Genomic DNA, 16,034 nt, shown 5'->3' on the forward strand with positions numbered 1-16,034 from the left:
CTTGAGTAGTCCTGAGCGTCTTCGCGCCAGATCTGCTGGCCTCACCACGCCCAGCATCCATCCAATGGGCGGTGCTTGAGTAGTCCCGAGCGTCTGCGCGCCAGATATGCTGGCCTCGCCACGCCCACCGACCTCGCCACGCCCACCAACCATCCAATGGGCGGTGCCTGAGTAGTCCCGAACGTCCGCGCGCCAGATCTGCTGGCCTCGCCACGCCCACCAACCATCCAATGGGCGGTGCCTGAGTAGTCCCGAACGTTCGCGCGCCAGATCTGCTGGCCTCACCACGCCCAGCATCCATCCAATGGGCGGTGCTTGAGTAGTCCCGAGCGTCCGCGCGCCAGATCTGCTGGCCTCGCCACGCCCACCAACCATCCAATGGGCGGTGCTTGAGTATGTCCCGAGCGTCCGCGCGCCAGATCTCTTGGCCGGGCTGGAGATGATCTCAGAGAGACCGTTAGTGAAGCCGCGCAAGGAAAGTTCGCTGGAATCGGTACGTGTGGACGCGACGGGACGCGCAATCGTTGTTTTAAGATCACCATGATGACGAGAATGATCATGTCAAGATGCTTTTATAGTTTTAAAACGCGTGAATGAGGCATGGATTAATTATTTTATTCCAATGGTGGTGGCACGGTTAAAGTTTAAACGCCTTTGGGGAAAGTAAACTGAGGGAGAGTTCAGTTCATGTTTATACCATAATGGCGCGACCGCTTCGATCACCGTTAAACACGTTTATTCCAAGGTTCGTAAAAACCGCACGGTTGCGGTTTCAAATAAAATGACGGAGTGACGGGTTTGATAAACTTTTTGTGTTCTCGCATCGGGGTCTGCGCACCCGCTCGTGACAGTTAGATACCGCTTTGGAAGTGACGTCATCGCTTAACGGATGAACGAAGATGATATTAAGCTGGGAAACCCGATCTGCTGCGAGCGCATCGAAACCGAGGCCATGAAGCTGTTCTGGTTATAATGATAAGTATAAATCAGCTGAATAATGTTGTATCGTTGTCAGAGCGTCTTGGGGGGGGAAGGCCGAGGATGTGCAGTTCAAGTGAAGACAATTGAGAGGGACTTTGCCTCTCTTCCTCTTCCTACATCCTCCTTACAACCTTCTCTCCATCCTCCCATCTTGATCCGGAATCCTTAGAACCTTCTCTCCATCCTCCCATCTTGATCCGGAATCCTTACAACCTTCTCTCCATCCTCCCATCTTGATCCGGAATCCTTACAACCTTCTCTCCATCCTCCCATCTTGATCCGGAATCCTTACAACCTTCTCTCCATCCTCCCATCTTGATCCGGAATCCTTACAACCTGCTCTCCATCCTCCCATCTTGATCCAGAATCCTTACAACCTGCTCTCCATCCTCCCATCTTGATCCGGAATCCTTACAACCTTCTCTCCATCCTCCCATCTTGATCCAGAATCCTTACAACCTGCTCTCCATCCTCCCATCTTGATCCGGAATCCTTACAACCTTCTCTCCATCCTCCCATCTTGATCCGGAATCCTTACAACCTTCTCTCCATCCTCCCATCTTGATCCGGAATCCTTACAACCTTCTCTCCATCCTCCCATCTTGATCCGGAATCCTTACAACCTTCTCTCCATCCTCCCATCTTGATCCCTCGAAATCAACAGGACATTGGCTTAACGGTTAACGTGGCTGCCTTGACATCTCAGGGTCCTGAGTTTGAGCCCCTGTCGTGTCGTTGAATTAACACCCGGTGGGTTGACTCGGCCTGTCGTCCTTCCGAGGAAGGCAAAATGAGCACCGGCTGATTGCTAATGGGGGGGCACTACATCAGCGGCACGGCGGTGCCCCCCAGAAAACGATGCAGCCGCAGGATACGTACGAAGCCACCAGCGGTCCATGTCGCCTTGCCTCGTGCGTTCGATGGACGATGCAATCATCACCTGATGGAGCAATGCGAACAAGAAAAACACACTGATCAAATTCAGCGTTACTGAGACGGGTTCTGTTTTTAATAACTCCAATGAAAGGCGATAACAAGGGGTTCGTTCTCTCTCCGAGTTCGTACACCTTTGACGTTCTACATTTCATGGCATTCTTCAAGGATTCCTTGTTATTGAAAGTTCCAAGCAACAAGTGAAAAGGAAATGGCAACTGATCCTGAGGGAGCGTGTGCACCGGAATCCTGTCACGAACGAGCTCAAGGTGGTGACCCTGCCACAACCAGGTCACCTAGCTGGCTATTTCTAACCTGACCTACATAGAAGCGGATGTCCGTCATCATTGTTCCATGTTTCCATACTGTCCGAGCTGGAGATTTAATCTATGGATCCATTTGTCATTTTCTGAGTTTTTCCAGACATTTTTTTTATTCCCATCTGGATGAGCTTAAAACAACAACAGAATGAAGAAGTAGGTCTTGCAGTCTTCCAATAACAGATAGAACAGCATGAATGAAATCGACGAGACGTTGATTGAGTTACTGCCAACAAATGTGGGAAGCGAGGAGAAGCTGACGTTTCGGGCATTAACCCTTCATTGGAGCAAATGAGAGCCGGCGCCTGAAACGTCGACCTCTCCTTACTTCCTTCCCATAGTGGTTACCATACTTCCTGCATTTCATATCCATTCGTACACATTTGACTTGGTCAATTATTTTTTATTTCGAGGGTGTGTTGAAAGGTAATGCCTCCTATTCTTTTTCTCCAAAACAGGTAAATATATTTGAATGAAACAAAGTGCAGTCCACACATTAGTTCTTCTGCCACTGGGTGTGAAGTTTTGTGATCCTGATATTAGATGTCTCAAAGCTACTTTAGTCAAGATGGCAGACGGCAGTGCAACGTTGTCAGTGCTGTGAAGCGTGAAGACCTGGGGATGAGAGTTGGAATGACTGACTGGAGATGAGATGACTGAAGATGAGAATGGGGGCTGTCTGACTGGAGATGAGAATTGGGATGACTGACTGGAGATGAGATCACTGAAGATGAGAATGGGGGCTGTCTGACTTGAGATGAGAATTGGGATGACTGACTGGAGATGAGATCACTGGATATGAGAGTTGGGATGACTGACTGGGGATGAGATGACTGGAGATGAGAATGGGGGCTGTCTGACTGGAGATGAGAATTGGGCTGTCTGACTGGAGATGAGAATTGGGATGACTGACTAGACATGAGATGACTGAAGATGAGAATGGGGGCTGTCTGACTTGAGATGAGAATTGGGATGACTGACTGGAGATGAGATCACTGGATATGAGAGTTGGGATGACTGACTGGGGATGAGATGACTGGAGATGAGAGTTGGGATCACTGACTGGAGATGAGACGATGGGAGATGAGAGGTGGGATGACTGACTGAAGATGAGAATTGGGATTACTGACCTGGAGATGAGAATTGGGATTACTGACTAGAGATGAGATGACTGGAGATGAGAATGGGGGCTGTGACTGGAGATGATAATTGGGATGACTGACTGGAGATGAGATCACTGGATATGAGAGTTGGGATGACTGACTGGAGATGAGATGATAGGAGATGAGAGTTGGGATGACTGACTGGAAATGAGATGATAGGAGATGAGAGTTTGGATGACTGACTGGAGATGAGATGATGGGAGATGAGAGTTGGGATGACTGACTGGAGATGAGATCACTGGATATGAGAGTTGGGATGACTGACTGGGGAATGGCATGACTGGAGATGAGAGTTGGGATCACTGAGTGGAGATGAGATGATGGGAGATGAGAGGTGGGATGACTGACAGAAGATGAGAATTGGGATGACTGACCTGGAGATGAGATGACTGGAGATGAGAATGGGGGCTGTCTGACTGTGGATGAGAATTGGGATGACTAATTGGAGAATAAATGACTGGAGATGGGAATGGGACTGTCTGACTGGAGATGAGAATTGGGATGACTTACTATAGAGTTGATATGACTGGAGATGAGAATGGGGGCTGTCTGCCTGGAGATGAGACTTGGGATGACTGACTGGAAATGAGATGACTGGAAATGAGAATTGGGGTGACTGACTGGAGATGAGATCACTGGATATGAGAGTTGGGATGACTGACTGGAGATGAGATGATAGGAGATGAGAGTTGGGATGACTGACTGGAGATGAGATGATGGGAGATGAGAGTTAGGATGACTGACTAGAGATGAGATGACTGGAAATGAGAGGTGGGATGACTGACTGGAGATGAGATTATGGAAGATCAGAGGTGGGACGACTGACCAAAGATGAGATGACAGGAGATGAGAGTTGGGTGCATCATTACGATCCCGATAGTAAGAGACGATCAATGGAGCACCATCACAAAGGATCACCAGTCCAGACTTGGCTCCGTCAAAATCCGTGAATGTCGGGACATTGTTTCATTGGAGAAAAAGGGAGACAGCTAATTGCACTAATATATATGGTGGAGTGTTTTCATTCTGTACAGTAACTCGCAGGGATGACATGTTATGCATCTGGTGGAATATCCTGCGAAGCAATGTATACCGTATGAATGGTGGAATATCCGCGAAGCAATGTGTACCTTGTGAATGGGGGAATATCCCGCGAAGCAATGTGCACTGTGTGAATGGTGGATTATCCAGCGAAGCAATGTGTACCGTGTGAATGGGGGAATATCCTGCGAAGCAATGTATACCGTATGAATGGTGGAATATCCCGCGAAGCAATGTGTACCTTGTGAATGGGGGAATATCCCGCGAAGCAATGTGCACTGTGTGAATGGTGGATTATCCAGCGAAGCAATGTGTACCGTGTGAATGGGGGAATATCCTGCGAAGCAATGTGTACCGTGTGAATGGGGGAATATCCTGCGAAGCAATGTGTACCGTGTGAATGATGGATTATCCTGCGAAGCAATGTGTACCGTGTGAATGGGGGAATATCCTGCGAAGCAATGTGTACCGTGTGAATGGGGGAATATCCTGCGAAGCAATGTGTACCGTGTGAATGGGGGAATATCCTGCGAAGCAATGTGTACCGTGTGAATGGGGGAATATCCTGCGAAGCAATGTGTACCGTGTGAATGGGGGAATATCCTGCGAAGCAATGTGTACCGTGTGAATGGGGGAATATCCTGCGAAGCAATGTGTACCGTGTGAATGGGGGAATATCCTGCGAAGCAATGTGTACCGTGTGAATGGGGGAATATCCTGCGAAGCAATGTGTACCGTATGAATGGTGGAATATCCCGCAAAGCAATGTGTACCTTGTGAATGGGGGAATATCCCGCGAAGCAATGTGCACTGTGTGAATGGTGGATTATCCAGCGAAGCAATGTGTACCGTGTGAATGGGGGAATATCCTGCGAAGCAATGTGTACCGTGTGAATGGCGGATTATCCTGCGAAGCAATGTGGACTGTGTGAATGGGGGAATATCCTGTGAAGCAATGTGGACCGTGTGAATGCTGGACTTTCGTGCGAAGCAATGTGGACTGTGTGAATGGGGGAATATCCTGTGAAGCAATGTGGACCGTGTGAATGCTGGACTTTCGTGCGAAGCTCGCTTACAGCGCAGCTAAAATATTTTTATGTGGCCGCTAAAAGCCATGAAAATACGAAGCGCAGGGTCAGGAATGTAGAAGCCAGTCATGCTCATGGCTCGTTTATTATTTTTTTTGCGCCCGCGAAAAACTGCAAATTCACTGGACACACGGCTGCGAATGTAGAAGCAGGTCACAATCAACCACGAATATGCGGGGTCTGCAAATGTTGGGAACGCGAATGTCGGGGTCGAGGTGTGTGTATGTGTATATTGTTGTTGTATCATTTTTCTGGAAGCACGTTTGTGCCGCTGATGCAGTGCCCCAATTACCAGTGAGCTGGTACTCAATTTGCCAACCTCAGAAGGATGACAGGCTGAGTCAACCCCCTGGCGTCAATTCAACGATCGACCGGGATTCGAGCCCAGGATCCTAGGATCCCAAGCCTGCACTCTAATCGTTAAGCCAACACCAGGCTTACGATATAGAGTAAATGAGATAAAAGAAAAAGCAAGAATTAGAATGAATAAAGAGCAATGTGAAAAAGTAGAAAGAAATGTAAAATGAGCAAAGAACAACGATGTCGGTAAAGGAATAAAGAACAAATAAAACATTCTCGGATCAGAATCAAAATCTTCACCAAAATCTAATCAATTCGTCCTTGTCACACACACAACCTGTCCAGCAAATGAAGTTTAAATTCATCCATATCTGAGAAATCCTGGTTCCACAGGTGGGGAAAAAGAGGTACAAATGAGTGGACATGAGCAGTGATTCGGGATTTTGGGAGTTTTACCAGAGGCGTTTGATGGTGGACCCACGTACGCTCTGCAGATACCTGGGGGTGGGGGCAAAGCACAAACAAGCAGAAGGTGCAAGACCAGAAAGGAGGCGGTAGAGGACAGAGAACCTCTCCACATTGTTGTTTACCAACTCTCCTCATTTCCAGCTCTTTTTGCTTGGTCTGCCCTTCAACTTTCTCAAGCTCCTCCGGGATGGATGCATGTTCCAGAAACCCCACTTAGTTAAACTCCCAAAGTCCAGGTTGACTGCACACCTCCATTTGTTGGTTCCTCTTTGGTACAATTTTGTAACTGCCTTTCTGAGATGTCCTTGTGGAAAAGCGATCAATGGATACACGTTGTAAGCTTACCTATGTGCTTTAAAGGTATTGTTTAACCCCCCAGGGATCTTTGCCTGGCTGAGGGTTAACTTACGAGTCATCACCGCCATACCTCAGCACAGAGTGCCATTTCATGTGTGTTTTGTTTTTAATGGCATGGCGATGGCCCCGCTTCACACAGGAGCTGCACAGGCTTCTTCAGCTAGAAGGGAGCTTACTGCTCTGTAGTTGAGATTGTCTGTTTTTTTACATTTTATGTGGACGGAAGTGAGTTTTGCTGATTTTCATGCAGAAGGCGCCATTTCCTGTGTGCTTATCAGAGTCTGTGCACATTGTATGTTGGAATAGTCAGGTTCACTATGTCAATAAATTATATTTCGTTCAAAATCATGGTAGATTAGCAAACCTATACATTTTTGGAAAGGTTATAGCATAAGGAAACTAAAAATCAATGTTTACATTTGGAGAGATACCTGTATGGCAGCCATTTTGGATTTTCAAAATGGCCACTGTAAAATACATATTTTGTTCTATTTCTGCCTCTAATTACCCTAAAAACTTTTAAAAATATACTAAACCTATATTTTCAGGGACAAGGAATCCAATGAAAGTATCAAATTAGTGCTATGGGGAATGGTAAGACAAGAATCAAAGGTTTTGAATTGCAAAATACTGTCTTTATATTCGCGATAAGTTGCATAATCAAATACATGTTATCATTTTGTACAGGCAGTTAATAACATCAAAATGTGTCACAATAATTCATATCACCAAACATACACAGGCAGTCAGCAAAATCATATATACACATGCAGTCAGTACAACTTCACATCTACACAGGCAGTCAATGACAAAATATACACAGGCAGTCAATGGCATCAAACATACACGATTACAGAATATGCCATTTAGAGTTCGTCATCACCGTCCTGTGTGTCGTATCCGACAAGACAATATAGTCCGCATCGTTTTCACAGTCCGTTCCACACAAGCAAAGGTCGGTCAAATTGATTGGCAAATCGAATTGGTCGAATGGTCGATCGAATCGAATTCAATGAATCGAATCGAATCGAATCGGTCGAATGGTCGATCGAAGCGATTGGTCGAATGGTCGAATTGGTCGAATGGAATTGGTCGATTGGTCGAATTGGTCGAATCGAATTGGTCGGAATTGGCAAATGTAAACATTGATTTTCAGATTTTCCATGTAATAATGTTTCCAAAAATGTATAGGTTTGCTAATCTACCATGATTTTGAACGAAAAAACATAGTGAACCTGACTAGAACGTGCAATTCCCCCTTCAAGGTCATCAAAGTTATGTTTTGTGGACCACTTTTGTTTTGTATTTCTGTTATATTTTCATCCCTGTGTTGCTGTTTGTGTTTTCGTCCAATTTTCTGGAAACCCTAGACTCTGCTTCTGCAATTAGACCATGCAGACAGCATCAGCATCACTTGTCCTAAAGAGCTGCTCTGCTGCTCTTGCGCATCCTCTTTCTGCACTGTTCACCCTATAATTTCCCCTAGGTCATCTTACATCTGCTCAGAAGTCAGCAAACGTCAACACATCTTACTATAGTTCACAAAATGTCTATCCGTCTGTCTGTCCGTCCGTCTGTCTGCCCGTCCGTCCGTTCGAAGGTACCGCAAAAACGGCTGAACCGATCGCAACGATATTTTGGATGGGTAATCCTGGGATCTCCTGGAGTAAAATAGGCTATATTGTTTTTCCAATTTCAGCTTTGGCCTCCAGCATTTTCAGATTTGGACTCCCGCATAACGTTATTTTCCCAGGTGCTGCAACAAATGGCTGCACCAATCGCTGCACAGCTGCACCGATTGGACTCCAACAACCGAATCGAATCGAATCGGATAAGCTAACAGATCACGGTCTCCATCGATCTTGCCAAGGCCGTAACACCTATCGGCTCAAAATCCTTTTAACTGTTGACTTGGTAGTTTTTACAATGAAGGAAACACGTACGGGGAGTACATACGACATAGCGATTGTGAATGTGACAGCTCTGAGGCATCTTTCGCTTCGCATTGCAGTGACGGCAAGCACCAACATGGCGGCTGTAAGATTAAAATCTGGCTTCAAGCCCCCTCACCGCCCAAAGCCTTCAACCAGACATATTAACACGCTCCTCCCCCTTCATTCCCTTTCTTCAAAACAAAGCGGTAAAACTTGTTGTATCGCCATTATATATTACTAGCAACGGTACCCGCCCTACAGGTGGGGCTTCAATTGGGAGGCGCGATTTATATAAACATTCGTTAAATATGACACGCAAATCATCAAAATCTAAGCAATATTTTTAGAATTTCAATTTTTGAAAAAACCACATCACTGTTCATGTCTGTCAATATTCTACAGTGTTTAAGTATATAATTCAATTTGAAATAAAATAAAAATTTTGAAAGTTAAAAAAAACAAAAACTTTTTTCAGAAGTTTACCGTTGTTGATGCAGCGTCTTTTACACCACCTTGTTTAACACATTACATTAGTTATTTGTGCCAGTTTTTTTGTGTCGTTTAAGACGTCACTAAAAAGTAAGTTTCCTGTTTGGAATTATTTTCAATTTTGTTTAACTGCTAGTCAGACAGACAAACTTAAAATAAATTATCTCACTCCTCTGTGGGCACGTGCGATTGAGATGAGATTCCATGCAATTTGCCAAAAAGTCATTTCTCGATCAAAAACTGACGTTTGTGGACAGACAAAGTGAACCAATGGTTTATCATGGGGTATTTATGTCAACTAGGGCATTGCCCGTACTATATCTATATCTAAAATTATATCCCCCCCCTCTATTTACATGAAATGGTTTGGTCCAAAGCGAACGGCTTGCGAGTACGGTGACAATCCCCCCCCTCTATTTACATGCAATGGTTTGGTCCAAAGCGAACGGCTTCCGGAGTTTGGTAAAGAAATCGCCATCGCGTGCACAAACGCGCAGGAAAGCGAATGAATCGCAAATTCGGTTTTATTAGTTTTAAAACATAGTTTAACGCCAACATAGTTTGCAAACGTGAAATAAATGAATACGCTGTCAAATGTGCCATCCGAGGCAGAGTGTGTCCTCCACGTTCGGCACACGCGATCGTTCGCTGCTCTCTGATTGGTTGAATCGTTTTTTGGACATAGCTCGGTAAGTAATTGTCCGATTAATATGAAACCTTGAAAAGGCACATCCTCGGGTCCCCAGCAATATACCTGGCAAGTTAAAAGTATATCGGACCCGTGGTTGTCGAGAAACAGCGGTCACAGACAAACGTACAGACGTACAGACGTACAGAGATTACTGGAATTATAGATAGATGTCACCTACATACGGCAACGGCTTCATACTTCCTTTTTAGGTGAGCATACCTGGACTATGTAATCAATATTAATTTCGCTTAAAGTGCCACATCCCATGGTTCTGTTTTCCACATTTTTCCTTCCTGTCATTTATTATTTTATTAGTTCCCTAACGGTTTCACCAGAGGGGACTATAAGTTTGCTCTCCATCTGTCTGTCCGTCCGTCCAGTGCACCTGTGGTTTTTCAGACTTTTTTCCCCATTCCCCTTAACATATACAATTGAAACTTGGTACATGGCTTTATTATGATAAGTTACAAACAAGTTCATGTTTCAGGGCGTTTCGTCGATTTTTCACAGTTATGCCATTTTTAGACTTAGAAAATATCACTTTGGTAGGGGACTTGTTTTGCAAAGCATTTCTCTCTCTTGTTTTATTGTATTATTCCCTGTGTTTCTGTTTTACCCTGATGATAAAATACACTGCCCATTGGTGCTGTGGAGGATTTTAGCTGCAGAGACTTGAGGAAAATTCCGATGCAAGTGCACAGATAAATGCTTCTTTTTTCCATTGATAACACAAAACGGAATTTGTTTTTTGAAAACGAAAAAGACACGTTTTTGAAACGCAAATCACTGGTTCTACATTCCCTGTTGGTGGAAGCTGTTCTTTGAGTCTCGGCCTATGTTTTTCACAACACTCTGTCAATGCCAGTTTCTGCACATCCAACTACTTTGGAGGTCAAGTGCTTCCTGGTCTCTTTTTTGGTTGAGATGATGAACTTCATCTTGCAGCACAGCATTTTCTGTTCAAATTGGAGCACTCAGCACCTCTCATGACCCTGGTGATCATATAACATCTTTAATAGCGCTCTGGTGGGTGATCGTAAAGTCAATATTGTGCTAGTGTTTAGATATTGGGTGCATCAATTCATGCCTGTACTTCCTCTTCTGTTAAGCTATGGTGTTTGTAATAATCATATTGCAATGGGTGCAGAGGCTCAGGAAAAACATAACATTACTATTGCATTCGCCAACACCTTGCTTCCCTATTGGGCCATCCCATGCCTGGTAGTCAGCACCTACTCTTGCATTGAAGTCACCCATCACAATGAGCTTGCCATCTCTTTGGAGTGTTTGCTCCATCAAAGTCTCATATATTTTGTTCTTGATATCCTCAGGGTTTGTCATTGTTGGGGCATCTGGTGCTTGATCCACATGTGTCAGAATTGTCACAGACTTTCTATTCCCAAGTGGCAGATATAGGGTCACGAGACGGTCGTTGATGCCCCTGGGTAGAGCATCCAGGTTTCCTGCAATGTCTGTCTTGATAGCGAAGCCGACACCTATCTCCAAGTTTTCATTTCTTGGTTTTCCTATCCAAAATAATACATCTAGCCAACGGAGATCTCAGTTATCTGCCTTTATCGGCCAGAAGAGTTCTGCTAAGATCCGCAACGTCGACATTGTATCATAACAGCTCCCTGCCAATCAGAGCAGCTCTGCATTGAGGCCGGTAGGTGTTGCCTTTGTCAAGTAGAGGTCATATTTTCCAAGAAGTCAGGTAAAGTTGCTGTTTCTTCATCTTTTTATCTCGCCCACTAAAAAAGAAAGTCTTTAGGTATACAAGAAACACCTGCACATGAGTTTGATTATAGCGTCTATGGTTTGCACTGAGCCAACCCCGCTGTCTCGGTCTCACACATCTGCTCCCAGTGGCTTGACGAGCGAAGATGACTGGAGACGTATTCAACTGCAGTGGATTAGCTGCGGCATTTTTAGAGCCTGTGTCGATGAACTTTACACCTGTCCACACAGCCGTGCTGCAATGCCTTTAATACTAGTCAGGGGAAGCACCTGCTTCTTCTGTTCTTTCTACTATAGCAGCTATTCATGCACTGAAGAGGGATGAAAGGAGATGGGGTTTTTTACCCTCACATGTGGGTACCATCCCACATGCTACCTACATGGTTTAGCCTGTGAACTGACACAGGTACTGGGATGTGGTTGCTGTCATGTAAAGTTAGCTACATGGAGCCACAGGTGAGAGTTTGGTGATTGTTGAGGACCAGATGTAGTAATCCATCCCAATAGATAAGGAAGGATGCAGGTGACTCCTGCCAAAGGGACTACCTCTGACACACTACCGTCGCTCGGTTTAGCTTGCGGACCGACACAATTACTGAGCTGAGACCACTGCTGTATACAGGCAGCTACATGGAGCCACATATGAGAGTTGGATGATTGTTGACGACCAGGTGCAGTTATCCATGTCATTATAAATGGAAGGATGCAGTTGACTCCTCCCAAATGGACTACCTTTGACGCACTTTAACATGAAATGCAAGGACATGAGGAGACGACACGGTATAGGGAATTTGAAAATGGGTTTGCAGCATCACGGGCAACGTGCTCACATAGCAACACCAAACAGGCCACAATTTTTTTTTATCAACAAGGACATTCCTCATTTATATTCGAATTTGCATTTCACTTTCATCAAAAATACTTTTGATTTTTAATTTATCTGTGACCACGTTCGGGGAAAGACAAAAAGAACATCGTTTATTTTAGCGCAACCTTGATGGGCCCATTAACCTCGTCCTGCATCAAGGTTCCTTGTGTATTTGTCTTATCTGGAACCTGAATGTCAGAACAGAGCAAGCGGTTTCAGAAAGATTCGTGCCAGAATTGTTCCCTCTAGTCAACCCCACGAGGTAGGAATATTTGGGCCATTAAGGAATAAGACGAGGAAGGAATTCATTGCACGACCTTAAGTTTAAATCGGTAAAGGACTGGCTTCAATATTCCTCAGTAAAATTCAAAGTTGCCCTGATGTTCGGAGTAGTCCCAGTTGACAAGGATCCTGGTCGATGATAAATCAAATAGGCAAATATAAATTAATTAAATCAACAGGCCGTTAATCGAAGTTTTCTAACCGCAAGAATGAAGGAAAAGTTGACACTTTGTGTAACAAAAGCGCTCTGATGAAGGGTCAATGCCCGAAACATCAGCTTCTACTTCCTTCCCACTGCGTTCTGTGAATTCCGGATGTTTTACCTCCAATGCCGAACAACACTAGCCTTCACAAGCAAGACTCGTTCTCCATGATGCAATAATTAGACCGATTTCATTCCTACGACCGATGTTAATATTCCTGGAAGCTCTAACACTGACCTCTTAATAACACATCATTCATTTTCCAGTGTTCCTGTGAGTGAATTTCATTAGTTCCAAATTTGATTTCCTTACCCCCAAGGTTTTTTATTTCCTTTTAAAATGCTGCTCACTCCTCTTGGGATGCGTATCCCAATTTAAATTTCTAACTGGAATTCCACATGCTTCTTCACCATTGCATTATCACTGATTTTCCTGGTTTGTGTTTTTAACACATCGGTGTATGAAATTATTCAGATCATCCTTCTGTCTCTAGCACTTTCTTTTTTCGTTTTTATATACAAAGTCGAGGCTCGTGGAAGAGCTGGAAAACTGGATGGATCAGGACGCAACATAGCAAAAGGAACAGTAGAGAGAAAGAGAGAGAAAGAAAGAGAGAGAGAAAGAAAGTAAGAGAGAGAGAAAGAAAGATAAAGAGAAAGAAAGAGAGAGAAAGAAAGATAAAGAGAAAGAAAGAGAGAGAAAGAAAGATAAAGAGAAAGAAAGTAAGAGAGAGAGAAAGAAAGATAAAGAGAAAGAAAGAGAGAGAAAGAATGAGAGAGAGAGAGAGAAAGAAAGAAAGAGAGAGCGAGAGAAAGAAAGACAGAGAGAAAGAAAGAGAAAGATAGAAAGATGAAGAGAGAGAGAGAAAGACAGAGAGAAAGAAAAAGATAAAGATAGAAAGAAAGATAAAGAGAGAGAGAAAGATAGAAAGAAAGATAAAGAGAGAGAGAAAGATAGAAAGAAAGATAAAGAGAGAGAAAGATAGAAAGAAAGATAAAGAGAGAGAAAGATAGAAAGAAAGATAAAGAGAGAAAGAAAGATAAAGAGAGAGAGAAAGATAGAAAGAAAGATAAAGAGAGAGAGAAAGTAAGAGAGAGAGAAAGATAGAAAGAGAGAGAGAAAGAAAGAGAGAGAAAGAAAGAGAGAGAGAAAGAAAGAAAGAGAGAGAAAGAAAGAAAGAGAGAGAAAGATAGAAAGAAAGAGAAAGATGAAGAGAGATAGAAAGAAAGAGAAAGATAGAAAGAAAGAGAAAGATAGAAAGAAAGAGAAAGATGAAGAGAGAAAGAAAGAAAGAGAAAGATAGAAAGAAAGAGAAAGATGAAGAGAGAGAAAGAAAGATAGAAAGAAAGAGAAAGATAGAAAGAAAGAGAAAGATGAAGAGAGAGAGAAAGAAAGATAGAAAGAAAGATAAAGAGAGAGAGAAAGTAAGAGAGAGAGAAAGAGAGAAAGAAAGAGAGAGAGAAAAAGATAGAAAGAAAGATAAAGAGAGAGAGAAAGATAGAAAGAAAGATAAAGAGAGAGAGAAAGAAAGATAAAGAGAGAGAGAAAGATAGAAAGAAAGATAAAGAGAGAGAGAAAGATAGAAAGAAAGATAAAGAGAGAGAGAAAGAAAGATAAAGAGAGAGAGAAAGATAGAAAGAAAGATAAAGAGAGAGAGAAAGATAGAAAGAAAGATAAAGAGAGAGAGAAAGAAAGATAAAGAGAGAGAGAAAGATAGAAAGAAAGATAAAAAGATAGAAAGAAAGATAAAGAGAGAGAGAAAGATAGAAAGAAAGATAAAGAGAGAGAGAAAGAAAGATAAAGAGAGAGAGAAAGATAGAAAGAAAGATAAAGATAGAGAGAAAGATAGAAAGAAAGATAAAGAGAGAGAGAAAGAAAGATAAAGAGAGAGAGAAAGATAGAAAGAAAGATAAAGAGAGAGAGAAAGATAGAAAGAAAGATAAAGAGAGAGAGAAAGAAAGATAAAGAGAGAGAGAAAGATAGAAAGAAAGATAAAGAGAGAGAGAAAGATAGAAAGAAAGATAAAGAGAGAGAGAAAGATAGAAAGAAAGATAAAGAGAGAGAGAAAGATAGAAAGAAAGATAAAGAGAGAGAGAAAGATAGAAAGAAAGATAAAGAGAGAGAGAAAGATAGAAAGAAAGATAAAGAGAGAGAGAAAGATAGAAAGAAAGATAAAGAGAGAGAGAAAGAAAGATAAAGAGAGAGAGAAAGATAGAAAGAAAGATAAAGAGAGAGAGAAAGAAAGATAAAGAGAGAGAGAAAGGTAGAAAGAAAGATAAAGAGAGAGAGAAAGAAAGAAAGAAAGATAAAGAGAGAGAGAAAGAAAGATAAAGAGAGAGAGAAAGATAGAAAGAAAGATAAAGAGAGAGAGAAAGATAGAAAGAAAGATAAAGAGAGAGAGAAAGAAAGAAAGATAAAGAGAGAGAGAAAGTAAGAGAGAGAGAAAGAAAGATAAAGAGAGAGAGAAAGATAGAAAGAAAGATAAAGAGAGAGAGAAAGTAAGAGAGAGAGAAAGAAAGATAAAGAGAGAGAGAAAGATAGAAAGAAAGATAAAGAGAGAGAGAAAGAAAGATAAAGAGAGAGAGAAAGTAAGAGAGAGAGAAAGAAAGAAAGAGAGAGAGAAAGAAAGAGAGAGAAAGAAAGAGAGAGAGAAAGAAAGAAAGAGAGAGAAAGATAGAAAGAAAGAGAAAGATGAAGAGAGAGAGAAAGAAAGATAGAAAGAAAGAGAAAGATAGAAAGAAAGAGAAAGATGAAGAGAGAGAGAAAGAAAGATAGAAAGAAAGAGAAAGATAAGAGAGAGATAAAGTAAGAGAGAGAGAGAAAGAAAGATAAAGAGAAAGAGAGAGAGAAAGATAAAGAGAGAGAGAAAGAAAGAGAAAGATAGAAAGAAAGAGAAAGATGAAGAGAGAGAGAAAGAAAGATAGAAAGAAAGAGAAAGATAGAAAGAAAGAGAAAGATGAAGAGAGAGAGAAAGAAAGATAGAAAGAAAGAGAAAGATAAGAGAGAGATAAAGTAAGAGAGAGAGAGAGAAAGAAAGATAAAGAGAAAGAGAGAGAGAAAAGCAACAAAAGAGAGAATGTGGATTCGGACCTGAACCAAAATCGAATCGGTTTGTTCTCGTCACCAACTCGTCCCCCAAGTTTAGTCATAACTCGTCCATAACTCTAAACCTACATGTT

The 16,034-nt window shown here is 42.7% G+C and overlaps 1 protein-coding gene across 1 annotated transcript in view; it reads left to right on the plus strand.

Annotated features, from left to right (window-relative positions):
• The first annotated feature begins 283 nt into the window (after positions 1–283).
• Positions 284–16,034, plus strand: part of LOC137426462 (protein phosphatase 1B) — a 76,360-nt gene continuing 60,609 nt past the window's right edge. The window contains exon 1 of the mRNA XM_078779404.1: positions 284–493. The gene's annotated coding sequence lies outside the window, so the exon portion shown is untranslated. The remainder of the gene's footprint in view (positions 494–16,034) is intronic.

This window comes from Myxine glutinosa, chromosome 5, assembly GCF_964187855.1.
Source record: "Myxine glutinosa chromosome 5, kmMyxGlut1.1, whole genome shotgun sequence".
NCBI lineage: Eukaryota > Metazoa > Chordata > Myxini > Myxiniformes > Myxinidae > Myxine > Myxine glutinosa.